The 13,143-nt window shown below is 40.3% G+C and overlaps 1 protein-coding gene across 2 annotated transcripts in view; it reads right to left on the bottom strand.

Moving 5' to 3' along the window:
• The window catches only part of LOC146691579 (bromo adjacent homology domain-containing 1 protein), a 29,000-nt gene that overhangs the window by 11,633 nt on the left and 4,224 nt on the right, over positions 1–13,143 (bottom strand). The window contains exon 1 of one of the 2 annotated variants that reach the window (XM_085431442.1): positions 8,262–8,493. The exons of the other annotated variant lie outside the window; for it this stretch is intronic. The gene's annotated coding sequence lies outside the window, so the exon portion shown is untranslated. Of the gene's footprint in view, positions 1–8,261; positions 8,494–13,143 lie in introns of those variants that run through there. 2 annotated transcript variants of the gene reach the window in all.

Here is a 13,143-nt window from a genome sequence, read left to right as displayed (position 1 = left end):
AAACTGGACTGGGCTAAAAACACCACAGCACTTTACAGGAAGGGCCAGAGTCGTCTCTATTTTTTGAGGCGACTGAGGTCCTTCAACATCTGCCAGAAAATGCTGAGGATTTTCTATGAGTCTGTGGTGGCCAGTGCGATCCTCTATGCTGTTGCATGCTGGGGGAGCAGGCTGAGGGTCGCAGATGCCAACAGACTTAATAAACTGATCCGTAAGGCCAGCAATGTTGTGGGGATGGAGCTGGACTCCCTCAAGGTGGTGTCGGAGAGGCGGATGCTGTCCAAGATAAAGACAATGTTGGATAACACCTCCCACCCACTCCATGACATGTTGGTCAGTCACAGGAGCTCGTTCAGTGAGAGACTGAGATTACCGAAAAGCACCACTGAACGACACAGGAAGTCATTCCTGCCTGTGGCCATCTCCCTGTACAACGCATCCACTTAACACACTGTTTGCTGCTACAACTACACATGTTTCTTTTCCAAATATTTATTTATAAGTGACTTATGTATGTATGTATGTATGTATGTATGTATGTATGTATGTATGTATGTATATATATGTATATATTGTACTATTCTTAGTTAGCGTATTGTCTGTCTTGTCTTAATGTTGGTTTAAAATGGAGCACTGTAACAAAAAATAATTTCCTCCAGGGATCAATAAAGTATTCTGATTCTGATTCTGATTCTGATTATGCAGGAGAATTGGAAATAGGTGAAACAATTTATACGAACATGAACAAATCTGGTACAAACACCTTTATTCTTCAACATAAGCTAAACTCTCTTAGGCAAGCTTTCTTATGGTTTCTTCAGACTTCTTCTTGAAGGACGTTCAAAACTCTTGTTTGGCTGCGTTCCATGTGCTTTTCAATCCAGGTATGCTTTAACTTCACTGGCAGTGTGTTTGGGATCATTGTCATGCTGAAAAAAAAGCCATTTCCAATCAGATGGTATTGCATGGTGGATTCAAATCTGATGATACTTCTTCTACATTCATAATTCCTTTTGAAATTTTTCACAAAATTCCCCAAACCACTGGCTGAAATTCAGCCCCAAACCATGACAGAGACTCCACTGTGTACTGATGCCTGTAGACACCAGAGTTATTATAGTTTGTATTTTCTAATTAGGTTTGATTTTTATTTAGTTTTGATTTTTGCTTTTAATTCGGTTTAGTTTCAGCTAGTTCCAAAAGTGAGTTTCCTCATTTGAGTTTAATTTTCGTTGTGTTACAATGTTTCGTTTTAGCTTAGTTTCTATTAGTTTCAGTGTTAATTTTAGTGTTATTATTATTGTATTGAGGGTATATGGTAAAGGCAAGATTTAGGAAACTCAGAAACACTATTATATTAAAAACACTGAATAAAAACAAGCCTCACAGTCTTCGCAGAAATCCAAAGTTCCAATAAATACATCCATCAAAGCCTCATAAGGCAAGTTTTGATTAAAGCTTGACCAACCTAACAAATACCAAAACTAGGGATATTTCTATTTTATTTTCCTTTTTTTTTTAGTTACTTTTCACTAAATAAATTCAGTTCGTTTTAATTATTTTCAAATGTCTATTTTTTTTTTTAAATTTTAGTTAGCAAATGTTTTTCACATCTGGTTTTAGTTAACTCACTGCTGTACCTCTCTCCTGAACTCCTCTGTACATATTGATTTGGGCCAAAAGTTTTACATTTGGATTCCTCACTCTGTAAGACCTGTTACCACTTGGATAACATGACACAAGAACTTTAGTCTTCTCTCTGTTTCCCTCCTTTAAGAACAGCATCTTGACAGCTACCCTTGCACTGACATCATTTCTGATGAGGCTTCAGTGAACAGTAGATGGGATAAACTGAAGGGCCACTGAAGCACCTCTCAGGTCCTGTGTCAGCTCTTTCTTTCCTGCTTCTTAAGGGCACGACCTCCATCTACTGTAGACACATTTGCCACTTTTTATTTTGCCCACCACTTGTCCAGTTTCCTCAAACACACTGCACTTTTTAGCCAATAGTTCTTTGGGAATCACCTTGTTGATTTGAAAATACAATTTTATGCCTGTCAAACTGTGATATCTTTGGCACTTCAGCTACTGGGAACAAATTATGCATTTCTGCAATAGGCGGCTAGTAACAAAGTGCCTAAAAGTACAATTTAAAACTGGTTCTTTGCCAAGTTGTTATGTGTAGACACAACACGGGTTAGGGTGTCTTTTTTAAGCTTGAATGATTCATAGGTCAGTGTTAAGAGGCTAACAAAACTTTCTCTGAAAATGGTCAGGACTGGACTGAAAATGAGTGGTGAAACAGTCAATGTCCAAAAAAAAAAACTTGCGAAAGGCCAGGTTTTAAAAAAAAATGACAAGGAAGTCTGGCTCTCCTTTAAGGGCAGCCCAAGACTTTTCTACAGTACTTTACATGAACCTTTACCTTGTAGTTCTTAGTTAGGCTTTTCCATTTCGGCAAAAAATCCATACAAAAGGGCGAGTGCTACCACGAGGCTATCTTTGCCCAACAATATAGAGGTTACTAGTGACATGGTGGATATTGGGAGGTAGCTCACAATATAAAAAAGACTTCCCTGTCAACAGTAATTCAAATCATTTACCAAAAAAACTTTAACTGGATCCATAGAGATCTATTTCAGCCCTTGAGTTCTGCCACATTGCGCGGTCAGACCAGGCAGTGTTATGCTGTGTAGTAGGGATGACACTGAGACCAAAGATTACTTCAAATGTTTTCAACAGTCATAACTTAAGACGAGACAAAGCTAGACAGGATATAAAAAAAAGAACCAAAAAACCCAGCAGAAGTCAACAAGCCACACACAAAACAAAGATACCGACTATCTTGCATAAGCCCTCAGCTTAGATTTAAATCCAACATCTGATTCAATACATAAAGAAACTTAATGATGAATAGATTCAGCTGAACGGTTTTGTAATCAGATCATATGGCAAGCTGCAGCTTTTGTGCGTGTGCCTGGGATCTTCTCATTATGACGGGTTTGTGTCGCACTGGAGAAACTGATGCACTGTGCCATTCATTCACTGTGCTCATTGCCTTATCACCACATGTACACACAGCAGGCAAGCAGCAGCTTGTTAAGGCCAATTGTTTAGTCTGCAGTGTTTAGTCTGGCAGGAAAATGTCAAAAAAATCATCTTTGACCACAATAAGTGCAAGTGAGAGAAAAATAAGGCAAATAAATTGAAGCCCATTTAAATGTGACACTTTTAGCCGTTTTAAATTGGATGGTGTCCAGCTTCCCATTACTTTTCTAAGCGCCCGTGTTATGTAAAGAAAGAGAATCTTTCCATCTGCAATACAACACAATATGTGATGATTCCCAAAGCCCACCATGAAATCATTTAACAATTAAACCTAATTAGCATCAGCCAGAAAGTGTTTGCGGAAAACTCTCCCTGCGCTCAGCGTAAAACTGCAACACAAACAAGCAGAGAGTGACTCACACACTGTATGTTTGCGTTTTAAAATAATGCCCGTACAGAGATCATTACTTTTCCTTTTTAGTGTTTGGGGAAAAGGTAAAGATGCACGATCGTGTACCAGCTAATGAGCCGGGTTAAACTTTTAAAGACCAATATCTCCATTTAATAACCCTGCAGACACATTCTGCACCGCGAGGAAAAGAAACCAAGACACAATTAGAAGTTTTCCATCATTGGGCGTTCTTTTTTGTTAATCAAATAAAGGTTTTCTTTTTCCCGACCCACAGGAGCTTCTTGTCCTACACCATATTTTCCATAATTAGCTATAATCGGATAATGAAATCCTCCTTAATGACGATTGATACGCATATTTACAGCTGCTGCTCGTCTCTCCATTCTCCTCGCTTTAAAAGGTGCAAGGATACTGGCTTTAAAGTTTAAACATTTCCCCAAATGAGCTTTAGATCAGAATGATTCTATTGGTTACCCGCAGTATTATCAGAGTTAAGCTTTTTAATGTTTTCCCCAGTTTATTCTACATGGAGCCAAACAGGCATCTGTTCAGATGAGTGTGCCTGCGCTCGGCGGCGAGAGGCCTGATGGTTGATGCAGATTTCTCTGCGGTGCGAAAACGTTCGAGGCCAGAAACTTCTATCCCAATAGATGACTCGCTAACAGTAGAAACCCGACAAGATTCTTCTAACATGTTGGATTTTGTCGGCCACAATCTGACTGGGCTTGCGCAGCCTCAAGGCGGTCCAACACTCCAGCGTGCAAGAGATCCTGGCAGTATCAAATCCGATTTTAGCTCAAGGGCTAATGAAAACTGAAGACAACTTTCTGACTCAGTGATTAATGTGACATTAGAGGAGTTTAAAACATTTCCATGTTACACTCCTCACAAAGAGCTTTTGTCTTGATAAAAGTTAAAAACCATGGGCGCGATAAGCTCAGATATGGCTTGTGTTTGCGTGTCTTCCCAGTCTTTGCTGTGGCAAAGGTTGCTTTACTTCAGGCTGAGCTTATCAGACAAGATGTAATCGGTTTAATGGTGTTACCTTGCTGGCTGAACCAGAAATTCAATACCTGAAAGACAAACTTCAAATCTAAAATTTGGTGGTGCTGTTACTTCATATTTGATTTGCTTTCAAGATTTTAAAAAATTGTTAAGTGTCACTAAACCTGTTAGAATGAACGATCTGTCGGAGTCCAGATTAAAAGCAAAGCATTTATCCTGATTCTGCAATTTTTCCATCAGATGTGGGGTCACTGCTGAGAGTTGTAGGTGTGGAGACGCTGCAAGGAATAACCTGCTTCATATTATCTTGTGCAGCAGCCTTCTGGCAGAACGGCAATTTGGTTCTTTAAACACAGTTAGGTCCGGTGATCCGCAGGAAGTAATTTCACATCTGCTGGGAGATCAATGACCCGGCACTCCATCTCTAATTGGTTATAAACAGATCATAAGATCCTCTCAGCAATTATACAGAGAACACACCAGGATCTTTTTTTTTTTTTCGTTTAATGATGAGACATGCATGATTTCTCAGGACTCTTGTGACTCTGGGTGTAAAAGAGCAAACCAGATGGCTTTTTTTGTAATGATGATTAAACAGCATCAAGCTACACAACTGATATCGAGTCAATAAGTGTGAGATATGCGTCGGCCTCCAACGTCAACCGTTATTAATAAACACAAAGCAGACAAAAGGCTAAACGACAAACAGCAAAGCGTGTTAACGCTGAGCATTAAAGTTCACTTCTCAATTTCCTGGAGCACAAATGCGAAGCAGTGCAACTGCCTCGCCGTATGACTTTGTTAATCCTAACACAAACCCAATCACAGGTGAAAAGCTGAGACCAGCTTTCAGAATACGACGTGAAATCTGATAACTCGCCACAAGATCACACCAACCTGACTCAAGGTTAAAATCAAAGTGGATCTCAGTGTGATGAAAGACCAGAAAAAAGGAGCTCATCTGTGGGAGTAACACCATTCTTTACCCTCGATGTAAACATAAACTATCAATGACTAAATAGTTAAATACTACTAAAACAATATGATGCAATTGTAAACAGATACAAGTGTCTGTTAGTATAAGCTCCTGTGATACATACAGCTGGGCATAAACAGTTAATAAATGTTTCAAGAGCAATAACAGTATAAGATCATTAATAAATAACTATTATAGGATATTTATATGTTGGGTTATTGCTGCTTCACAGCTTGCTATAAAGTATTCATGAGCATGTTGAGCAGATTTCTGAGGAGTCTGATTGGCTGGGAACATTAACTTTTAGCAACCAGTTTAACTAAACACCTTCTTTTCTCTGTGTATATTATTTGACAAGTCAAATGCCTTAATAATGACTTAAATAATAATTACAGCTGTGAGGCCGGTAGCTCGAGTCTAAGGATCTGAGCTGTGAAGGGGTAAAAAAAAAAAAGAGAGAGAGAGAGAGAAGACCGCAGGCAGAGGAACTACAACCAAAGTTGAGAGTGTAAAAGTGAGGAAGTGAGAGAAGAAGAGAGAGACATCTCTTCTGTGAGGGGGGGGGGGCAGTCTGTACAAGTGTAAAAAGGACAGCAGAAAGCCTCGCTGTTCTGTTCTACAGACTGACAGCAATCTAAGAAAATCTCTTCATGAAAATCTTTAAACTTGTCAGGATTATAACAACTAGTCCAGCCTTACAAACCCCAGCCTGTGCGGCTTGATGTTGCCAAGCAACTCAGACAGAAATTCAGCAGCGCTGGGAGTAATTACGGCATTTAAAATAGAAAATCCAAATTAGCTATACGTGTAAATAAATGAATAATATTTATAGTTGGATTACATGGCATTTTATGTGTTAGTGGCAATGCTAAAAGCCTCTGAAGTGTGCCCTTCAAGTGTACACTTGAGAATAACTGTCATGCGCTATGAAAGCTAGCCAAAGCATCACTTTTTTATCCCTAAGGGCCTGAGACAGGGGTGGGCAATTAATTTTCCCCAAGGGGCCACATAACAAACTGGGACTGTTGTGGAGGTCCACACCAAAAAGCTTGCAAAGGCATAAAAATAATATTCAGCTGAGCTCAGTTTGGCTTATTATTGGTGTGTGTGGAGGAAATTGTATCCGTTACCTTGGCAAAAGCAAAAACAAAAAAACTAATGAAACCTTGAGTGACCATCTATTTAACTATCCTGCAATATCTTGAAAAATCTTTGTTTTTTCTGGCCCAGAAAAAGTGTGACTGACCCTTTTGCACTAAAGGCAGTTCACGCTGTGTTACACAAATCTATTTCCAGCCACTTGAAAATCTGCCCATTGTTAAAACTGTTAAAAAAGTCATTTTATTTCAGTTCTAGAATTTTTTTCCCACCCTTAGCTGTAGCAAAACCTTCTTTGGGGGATGCCCTGAAATTTCTGCTGGAAAAAACACACCACAAACATAACAGAAGAAATACAGCACTAAATAAAAAAGAAAGAAAGCTAAATAATCAAGCTTTTAAGACCAGTTAGTGATTAACTTTAGCACAATAATATTTTTGCAGCACAATAAATGAAAGAACCGGATTCTGGAAAGGAGAAAAGTTCAAGCACTCTTCCCTTCTTCCCCTGAAACTAACTCTTGGATAAATTAAATTTTAAAAAAATTACACTCCTCTTAAAATTCACGCTCCAAACATTTCCGACAGTCCCCCTTTTTTCCACCTTTGCAATGAAATACTTCAAAATTCTCGCCTCTTCAAATTCAGGGGAAAGAAATCACCTCGTTTTGGATGAGCAACTCAAAGCTCAAGTCAAAACAAGGACACTAAAACGGTCAAAGAAACATTGCATTACAGCCGCCCAATAAGGCAACACCAGATAGGACACACCTTGCAGATCACTTGGTTACCACAGTTGTGCTGGGCACGTTCATAAAGGGCTCATCAGCCTGCATCAAAACCTGTAATTACACCGCTCTCTTTTATTTTAAAAAAAATGCTCTTGCCTTGAACTTTTAGGCAGAGCCACAAAACCCCACAGAGCATCCATCAAAAATAAATAACCAGCTGGGTAAGGTGGCTGCTGGGATCAGACTGAGAGCTTCTTATTTTACATTTTCCGTGTCGGGGCCGGTGGTGACGGGCAGGTTCAACACGAGGCGCTGACATGATGGGGGTTTTTTTAGGGGGGAGGTTGGGGGTTGTTGTTTCAAGAAGAGATAAAAGCCTGAGAGAATCTGAAACATTGCGTTACTGTTTTGGCTTTCTTCCGAGACAGTCGGAGCTTTAACACCATTGGCAGGGATGTCGAGGGCGGATTGCTAGATATGCATGCCTGGATAGATTTGTAATAAGTGCGTTAATATATATATATATATAAATTTATATACAGTGGCCGTGGAATACAGTATGATGGGATACAGTACAGCCTGACGTAGCTGCCCATCTGAAGTAGCCAGCCAGGCTCTAAATACGGGTTGAGGAAGGGAGGGGAGTGGAGGGGGGGTTGCTACCAGAACACACAAACACACACACCAAGCAAAAATAAAGGGCAGTCACCCCTCCTGATCACATTTTCTGACCGGATTCCCGATCAGCGACGCGGTGGCTGTTCCCGATCCCAGTCCTAGCTGAGAGCTGTGAGGTTATGGCACGTAGCAGCAGCCCCGTGTGTCGCTTCTGGTGCACGAAGCGAAAAAATAATAATAAAAAAAGGCTTCTGCGCTCCTTCTCTGGACGGCTGGGCAGTCGGAACACAACTTCAAACATTCACAGCCAGATAGCACCCCCTCCCCAAAAAATACATGTGTGTTTAAAAAAAAGATCGAGGTGGTAACTTACGGCTCGCCGCCACGCTTCCTCCAGCAGAGCCGGGAACCGTCGAACAAATCTGCGGGGAAGGACGGACAAACGGACGGATAGTCGGGGAAGAGCGAGCGGGTGGGGGTGTGGGAGGGCTGGGGAGGGGAGGAGAGACGGAGCCGGACTGGTGCGATGGCAGAGCTCCGTAACTGGGAGAGCTGGGTAGGAGTGAAGCGAAGAGAAGAGAGAGGGGACGTTCAGTGGCGCTGCCTGTGAGATGTGTGCGTGCTCTTCCTGGTTGGGTTTCCACCGATTGGCAGAAAGTTAATCTGAACCAGTTCCCATACGGACCAGCCTCGCTCGCCACCCCCCCCTTCTTCTCCCATGTCGGACAAACATGCAGAAAACTAAATAACTGCAGTACGCGAGGTAACTTGGGTCCATTACATAAAACACACAATGAAAAGCGATGGACGTTAGGCTACTGCCGCCCCCCTCCTTCCTCCCCACTATACCACCGCGCGGAGCCTCACCCCTGTCATCTTATCGTGACCAAAACACGCCAGACTGTTAAAATACGTCCAGAGACATTTCTCATTAAGATTGAACAAGGACGTGGCCATGAGTCAACAGTGTTCCGTGTGGTGGATGTGAGATATGAGGTTTAACTGAGGTTCTTTAAGTTATGGAGATGTAAAGGGGATTAAACCCGTCTAAAGCTCACTTTAATTCCCGACTTTTTTGTATTAAAGCAGTTTTTATTAACATGCAGGCTTATAAGGTTCAAAGTTAAACTCCACTTTGTCTACACAAAAATACATCTTTAAATCAAGCTCATGCAGGACCTTCATTTTTCATTTAATTGTCCATAAAGAGCTGAGACCAGAGAAGCCAATTAGACTGCAGTGGGTAACACCCATCTACCTTCTCCATAAGTTTGAAAACTTCAAAAAGTAAGGGGTACCCTCTCTGCTTTTTTGCCCCATCTCTGTCCCTGCTGTCATGGGGGAAAGTGCAAAAACAGAGAACCAAACAACCAAGGCACCAAACACACACCTGAATCCTAACAACACAAATCTGGGTGATTGAGGATGTTTGTTTGTTTTTATCTGTTTTTCCACCTTTTTCAGCTACTTTTCTCCCTGGTTATCAAATTTGTTTTTTTAGTAAGCATCCATAGAGCAAACACATCTCTTCTGCAGTCCTTTGTGAAACTCAGCAGTTGAAATGGTGGCACAAGGGTTAAATAATATAAAAGTACAACACCTGATCAGTCTGCATCTGGTGCACCGATATAGCCTCTTTACACTCACCCTGATGTGTATGTCTTTAAAACTGCAGGGGGAAAATCAGGCATGCTCCAAACGGGAGGTCCGAAGCTCAAACGGTGCTAAATGTTCCACCCACATGTTTCTTCACTTCTAGGAAAATTTAAGCAAACTCCACCATGCACAGTTACGGATCCAACTATAAGCACATATACTGTCATTTGCAGACAAATTACTGGAATACTCTAAAATCTATCTCACTAGACTCCTGCATTCAAAACTGAGACATTTATATTTGAACTGACTGATATGTATATGTGTTACCAGTGTAAGCTAAACTGTTAGATCAAACCAAGGTCATCACATGAACACGTGAGCTAGTGCATTTTTAAAAAGTGCAGCAGCAGGTTTTCACATAAAGCTAATCTCTAGTAGTGTAAATACTTATTTAAAAAAATTAATAATAATAATTAATTAATTAATTAGTTGCTACATTTAAAGTAAGCTTGTCTGCTGATGAGCTTATACTTTATGTGTAAATTTAAATAATTAAACTATAGCTGGGAATTAAACTACACAATTAAAATGTTTTTAAATTATTTTTCCTTTCATCACAGCCTCAAAAATTATATCTGCTGCTCCCTAGCCCCTTTCAGATATTTCAATTATCACGACACACTTTTATTAAAAAAGCAGACTCTTCATTTTTCTATTAATTTAACGAGTGTTTGACTGCTTAAAAACATAGTTCATCTATTGTTATTTTATCTGTCTGTACAGAGTGTCTGCTGGTGTGTTTTTCTCCTTCCACTGAGGCTCCAGAAAGCTTAAAAAACTGTTGAATTTTTTTTTTTATTTTTGGTTATGCAATCTGAAAGAATCAGAACCTGACATAAGAGCACCTGCTTTGCTACTTATTACAAACAACATACTTATTTAATGGCAAGAAATGGTAATGAAAGGCTGAAAGAGGCTGAATCACACACACACACACACACACACACACACACACACACACACACACACACACACACACACACACACACACACACACACACACACACACACACACACAGCAAGAGCTGAATACAAAGTTATTACATCAATTGAAACCCTCTACAGGAAGCCTGTCACAGGCCAGTCTTTCCATTGCTGTAGAAAAGTCGAGTCAAGTGGCCGTCACATTGCGCAACATCAGATAATCAATACCTCAACTTTTCAAGAGAGGCTTATCCAATCAGATGCATTGTTCTTTAAAAAACTAATCAGGTATCATTTGTCAGGAAGACAATTTGCATTTTCTAAAAGCCACTTGTGGAGAGTGAAGATTTGATTTGGAAATACCGCTCGGACACAGAAGTAAAACCTAAGAAGGTTGGTATTGATTGGTTCACCAGAGGGAAAAAACAGCACGATCATCCACTGGAGACTATATTCAAACACTTTCTGTTTAAAAGTGAGTAAAGTAACTTTGAGTTATTTTTAAAGCACTTTTAGAGTCAAGAAACAGTCACTAAGTGCTTTACAGGGGTAAATCGAATAAAGAAAGTAAACACAAAGAAGCAGAAAAGGTTAGTTATTGGTCTCCTTTTGGAAAATGGAAGCTGTGGTCACCTTAGGTTTACTAAAAATCAACTAAATTCTAACTGGGTGGTTTTTTTCAGCAAACAATAAAGCAGGAAAATGCCAAGAGAAACCTGCAGCTCCTTTACTGCATAATCATATCCACAGGAATTGGAAGCAGCGGAAGGATTCAATACCCAAGGCCGGCATTCTGCAAGAACAGCGTGCAGGTATGTGTTCTAGTTGGGTGCCATTTAATTTCACCATTTTTATAGCAATGAATCAAATGCATCCTCCAGAGCAGCAAATGAGAACGCACCATGAAGGATTTAACCACTAGCTAGAGCAATTGATAATATTAGCTGGACATGTCTTTAAGGGACTGTGGGAGAGCAGAGCAGAGCTAAAAAGAAAAGTCAGTACTGGACATCCAACAGGTGGCCAGATACGTCTTACATTATGAATTAACCAAGTTGAAAAACTTTTTAAATCAGGCACCCAATTGAATCACGGATCTCATAGAGGCAGACAGCTGCACACACTGATCCTTGCACCCATTATTACTTCAAAAAGAAAAGCTCACTCCAAATATGTGACCCCAATTTGAGTATGCAGTTAAGAAAATTAATAGATGGACACAATATAGCCAAAAAAGCCATTTAGGACTATTTATTAACAATGATGAACAAATGGACCAAATAACGATCGGATGCTGCTTTTACCATGGCGACAGCACTTCTCCAGATCAAATGTTAAAATTGTCTTAGATGTTAAGGCTCAAATCAAGTAGAGTTCAAAGATGAAGAAGCTGAAAAGGCAGAATTTGTGAAGAGTGTCACTTCAAAGTTACAGTTTTGGTTTGCTCGCTCTCTCGTTCCTTTGAACATATAATATCTACCAGTCAGAGTGGCTTATGAAGACATAGCAAGCTGCACTACCGGCAGCTATTACAAATGTACCTGAAACTGTAAACAGACACATCCTTTTGTCAAAACACTTGGCGAAAAAAATAAAAATTTTAGTTTAAAACCATCAGACTTAATGTTTTATTATGCACACTGGTTCAACGTCAGTTACCCTTACAGCCGAGTGCAGAAAGCAGATTTAGTCGGTCCTCGGTGGTTCAGTAAACAGAATCAAAAGAGCTCGTTTGAGTCCGTTTCACTGCGGTTCTTTTCATTGTATTGGTGAGCCTCAAGTACAGAGATGGAGGCCAATTATTGAGCCAACCCAGCAAACTACTTCATCTTTTTACTCTGACTGTAAGAACAGTGGGTGGTGATTTTTGTTCTGTTGGTTTTTTTGTTTTGTTTTTTTCTCATGAAGAAAAGCAAAGCTGGTCAGACGCAGGAGGAAACAAACCCCAGTCCTTACGGTCCAACGTGGATCTAAGTGTTAGCTACTCCAAAGGCCTGCACACAATTCAATTCAATTTGTTTTATGTAGCGCCAAATCACAACAGCAGTCCCCTCAAGGTGTTTTATATCGTAAGAACACACAATGATACAGCGAAAACCCCAACAATCAGACAACCCTCTATGAGCAAGCACTTGGTGACAGTGGGAAGGAAAAACTCCCTTTAAACAGAAAGAAACTTCCAGGAAAACCAGGCACAGTGAGGGGCAGTGTTGCCAGTTTGGGGGTGAGGGATGGGAGACAGGACAAAAGACACAGATATTAGTAATACCTAACGATTAAATGCAGGCTGGTGTATAAACACCAAACATAAAAAAAATAAATAAAAAAAAAAACACTGGGAAGGCCCCAGCAGCCTAGAACTACTCCCTATAACCGAGGGAGGGTTCAGGGTCACCTGATCCCGTCCTAAAAAAAAAAAGAAACATTTTAAGCCTAATGATAAACACACACATACACAATTCAACTTGTTGGGTCATTAAAATTTCATACAGATGGCAGGCATAAAAGTGTCAGAATGACTGGACACAGAGAGTGGCGGGGCACTGAAAATGAATTCAACGATTAGGGCAGGGCTTCTGTCGTAAAAACGCCAACATGGGTTAATTATTAAATTAAGCACTAACCGTAAAAGGGTGGCGCCACGCATATTAACACTTGCAATAATGGGCATT

This window comes from Copadichromis virginalis, linkage group LG15, assembly GCF_057382275.1.
Source record: "Copadichromis virginalis isolate Kocher_CV1m ecotype Utaka linkage group LG15, C_Virginalis_male_GT1.1, whole genome shotgun sequence".
Lineage (NCBI taxonomy): Eukaryota > Metazoa > Chordata > Actinopteri > Cichliformes > Cichlidae > Copadichromis > Copadichromis virginalis.
The sequence above is the reverse complement of the archived record's forward strand: the minus strand, read 5'-3'. Positions and strand labels throughout refer to the sequence as shown.